General features: G+C 41.2%; 1 protein-coding gene across 1 annotated transcript in view; it reads left to right on the top strand.

Annotated features, from left to right (window-relative positions):
• Positions 1 to 5,000, top strand: part of fgd6 (FYVE, RhoGEF and PH domain containing 6) — a 49,321-nt gene that overhangs the window by 12,736 nt on the left and 31,585 nt on the right. The gene's annotated exons all lie outside the window — the stretch shown is intronic.

Here is a 5,000-nt window from a genome sequence, read left to right on the forward strand (position 1 = left end):
TGAAAAGCGTTAAGTCGACGCTCTTGTCTCATGTAAGTAGTCCAGGTCTCGCTTCCGTAGAGTAAAGTGCTGAGAATGCAGGCCTGATAAACTCGGATCTTTGTATGTTGAGTAAGAGCGTTGTTTTCCCATACTCGCTTTGCTAGTTTAGCCATGATGGTATTTGCCTTTCCAAGCCTCCTGTCAAGTTCAACATCAAGCGAGAGTTTATTGCTGATTGTCGAGCCTAGGTACCGGTATATAAAATTATCTACTACTTCTAAAGTGACACCATTCATCTTGATAGCAGGATTTGCAGCACCTTGAACTCTGACATTGGTTTTCTGCAGGCTAACTATAAGTCCAAACTGTTCACAAGCATTCGCAAAACAGTCACTTAGACGTTGTAAGGCTTCTTTGGTGTTGGTAACAAGAGCAGCATCGTCTGCAAAAAGCATCTCTTGGATTAACACTGACCTCCTTTTGGTTTTCGCACGTAATCTTGCCAGATTGAACAATTTGCCGTCAGACCGTGTGTGTAGATAGACACCCTCAATGGATGTGTCAAAAGCGTAGGACAGGAGTATAGAGAAGAATATTCCAAAAAGAGTTGGTGCTAAGACGCAGCCCTGCTTAACACCACTGTTGATAGAGAAGGAGTCCGAACAGGATCCATCATACAAGACTGTTCCCTTCATGTTGGAATGGAAAGAGATCAACATGCTGAGTAGTTTTGGAGGACATCCAATCTTTTGTAGTAGCTTGAACAGGCCCTTCCTGCTGACAAGATCGAAAGCCTTAGTTAGATCTATGAACATCATGTAAAGAGGTTGACGTTGTTCTCTACTCTTCTCTTGAATCTGCCTGACTGAAAATATCACGTCGGTCGTCGATCTTCCAGCCCTGAAACCACATTGGGATTCAGGATAGATACGATCTGCAAGTATCTGTAGCCTGTTTAGGATTATGCGTGCATAAACCTTTCCAACGATGTTCAAGAGAGAAATTCCTCTATAGCTATTACAGTCACTGCGGTCCCCTTTATTCTTATAAAGTGACACAATAGTGGCATCACGCATGTCCTGAGGTACTCCTTCTTCCTCCCAGCAAAGACACAGTAATTCGTACAGCGGTTTAAGCAGGGCAGGCTTCCCTTGCTTGATAGCTTCAGGTGGAATGTTATCGTTACCTGGTGCTTTGTCAGATGGAAGTGAATCAATAGCTTTTTCAAGCTCTACCATTGTAGGCACTTCGTCAAGTTCATTCATGATTGGTAGCTCCTTCGTATAATTTAGAGCAGCATCAGAGACAGTTGTTTCACGGCTGTATAGTTCTGAGTAGTGCTCCACCCATCTGACCATCTGTTCTTCTCGATTGGTAATCTTCTCCCCTATCCGAGATTTAATTGGAGTAGTCCGTTTTATAGCAGGTCCTACTGCTTTCTTTATACCATTGTACATGCCACGGATGTTACCAGATTCAGCACTCATCTGGATATCTTCGCAGAGCTGCTGCCAATAGTTGTTTGCACACTGTCTGGCAATGCGCTGTGTGGAACAACGAGTACTCTTGAGTGTTGCAAGTGACTGAGCATTTGGACATCTCTTGTATGCCAAAAATGCTTTGCGTTTGGCCTCAATCGCTGGTTCCATGATTGGTAGATAGGCATAGTTCTTTCCCTCTTCCCAAAAGTAGAAATAGCTGTATTGTAAATTGCTTCTTTAATGGCGTTCCATTTTGCTGTAGCATTATGCTCCGGCAGGTTTTGAAGAGCTTGGTCCAGGGTTGATACATAATAATCCACCTTGCATGAAATTGACATCTTTGATGTGTCAATGCAGGCACGACTCTTTGCTTTGGAGCGATGAATTTTACGGGGCTGAAGGCGCACTTTGGCGCTCACAAGGGCAAGGTCCGTATTGCAATCTGCACTATGATAGCTTCTAGTAATAAGAATGTTATTTAGTGACGACCGCCTAGTGATTATCAGATCAAGCTGATGCCATCGATGAGACCTGGGATGTTTCCATGATACTTTGTGCGATGGTTTGCTCTTAAAAAATGTGTTTGTAATACAGAGGTTGTGATAGGTGCATAGCTCCAGCAGCCTCTGGCCATTTATGTTCATCTTTCCGATGCCATGGTGTCCCAAGCAAGATGGCCATGATGCATGGTCTGCGCCTACTCTGGCATTAAAATCGCCAAGGACAATTAAGCACTCATCTTTAGGAAAACCCTTGATCTGCTCATCAAGTTGCTCATAGAATCTATCTTTAATCTCCTCAGTTGAAGAAAGAGTAGGAGCATAGACACTGAGAATGTTCACTGGACCTGTAGCAGTGCTGAGACGGATAGACAGCAATCGCTCGGTACCTCCTGATGGAGGTTCCACTGATGTCAAAAGTGTGTTTCTGACTGCAAAACCAACTCCTTGCTGACGAGGCTCCTCAGGTTCTCTACCTTTCCAAAAGAATGTATAGTTAGCCTCTCTGAGAGACCCACTGGAGACTAGCCTAGTTTCTTGAAGAGCAGCTATGCTGACATCAAGCCTGGCAAGCTCCTTATCTATGATGGCCGTCTTTCTGGCGTCGTCCACTTCACGAAGGTCATCAGAGATTCCTGTACACATTGTTCGCACATTCCAGCTTGCTAATCGAAGAGCTGGAGTCTTCTTTCTTTTCTTGTTTTGTTTGTCTGGTACATAAAATTAACCGTCTGCTTTTCATGCCTTTGCAGTACACTAAGCTCCAGGCACCCACTGAAGCAGGCAAACGTTGGCGGGACGACACCTTTTTGACCAGGGGCTGCCTGGCTTAAGGCGGACGGTAGTCGACCGATGAGACACGATGATCCCTTCCACCGTCGAAACTGACCCGCGGCGCCCCTTTCCTACGCCAATTGGATGGGGGCTTATAACCCGTAACTGTCAGAATCCGTGTTGTTTCCACACTTGGTTAAAAGTGAAGCTGGAGTGTCCTCTCCAGAGCGTAAGCCTGGGCATTACATACGGAAATCCTGGGTTGCCCAGTCGTCAGGAGCTGCCGAAACAGTGTTTGCAAGGCACCAATCCGCCTTCGGGTCTCCACTCCTGATTTTGGAAGGTTTACTCCTTTACACATGGTCGTTGAGTCTATATATATGTATAGACCTCCTCCGGCCTGGCCGTTTGCTGGTTTGTTCAGCTCATCTGCCCAACGGTGCAGTGTAAACACCAAGTCTACGGGTATTACATACCCAGGTTTGTAGTCAGAGTTGTCCTTCTCCTAGGAAGACGTCCGGCCAAGGATGTTGAGCTCTTCCTACCCTGCTAGATGGCCGATGGGCGAGTGCCCTTTGGCCTTTGGCGAATCTTGTTTTTGCTTCCACCAGGGTGTCCAGCCACCCACCTCAACAGCCCCAGTTGGGCACTGATGGGAGTGCCAGTTGAGTCGCCGGCAGCCCGACCCTGAAACAGGTTGTACTGGATTACAGGTTAACAGTAGCAGATCCAACCGACCTGACCTGACATATATATATATATATATATATATATATATATATATATATATATATATATATATATATATATATATATATATATATATATATATATATATATATATATATATATATATATATATATATATATATATATACATAATATATGTGTATATATGTGTATATATATATATATACATAATATATGTGTGTATATATATATATATATACACACATAATATATGTGTATATATATAATATATATATATATTTATATGTGTATGTATATATATATGTATATATATGTGTGTGTGTTTATATATACACGTGTATGTATGTAACTGTGTATATATGTGTATGTGTATATATACGTATGTATATGTGTGTATATATACATTTATTTATATATATACATATACACTAGGGCTGCAACAACTAATCGATTAAATCGATTTAAATCGATTATAAAAATAGTTGGCGATTAATTTAGTCATCGATTCGTTGGATCTATGCTATGCGCATGCGCTGAGGCAATTTTTATTTTATTTCATTTTTTTATAAACCTTTATAAACTGCAACAGCTGAGAAACAATAATCAAAATAAGTATGGTGCCAGTATGCTGGGTTTTTTTTCAATAAAATACTGGAAAGGATAGAAATCCTTATTAATCGATTAATCAAAGTATTAATCGACAGATTAATCGATTATCAAATTAATCGTTAGTTGCAGCCCTAATATATATATATATATATATATATTAGGGCTGCAACAACTAATCGATTAAATCGATTAAAATCGATTATAAAAATAGTAGGCAATTAATTTAGTCATCGATTCGTTGGAACTATGCTATGAGCATGCGCGGAGGCTTTTTTAAATTTTATTTAAAACATTTTTTTTTTTTATAAACATTTATTTATAAACTGCAACATTTACAAACAGCTGAGAAACAATAATCAAAGTAAGTACAAAAACAGTAGAGGACGGCGCTGAGGCTACGTCTCATGAGGTGGCGTAAGCTAGCCGATGATGTGTCATGTGCAGCTCACGTGACCACGCCGTCTGGAAACATTCGAAAAATGGCGCAGGAAAACAGTACCGATAGTTTAGCGGGGAAACATCTTGAGGTTATTGCTTCAATGGAGAAAAGTGTACAACCTAAGTCGTCAAAAGTGTGGGAACACTTTACTTTAAAGACTTCAAAGAAGAGCGTTTCTTGCAAAATGGCACGGAAGTACAACATTGCTTCAGAAGCACCTGAAGAAGAAACATGTTGTAGCCATGGATGAAGGGAGGAACTCACAGTAAGTAACTTTTTAAGTCCATAGTGGCAACAAGCATTCATGAGTTCAGCTTTTTTGTAAGTAACTTTAACGTTATGCCTTTGTTGCAACGCTGGGCTGATAATGTGTCTCCGGCACATTTGACTCCCTTTTGAGAGAGAAAACGCACGGTTACCAATTTGGAAATAAACGTAACGGACAGAAATATCTCAGGTTGGTTTCATAATGGATCAATGTAGCCGGGCCGATAAAGCTATATA

Source organism: Entelurus aequoreus, linkage group LG12, assembly GCF_033978785.1.
Source record: "Entelurus aequoreus isolate RoL-2023_Sb linkage group LG12, RoL_Eaeq_v1.1, whole genome shotgun sequence".
In the NCBI taxonomy this organism is placed as follows: Eukaryota; Metazoa; Chordata; class Actinopteri; order Syngnathiformes; family Syngnathidae; genus Entelurus; species Entelurus aequoreus.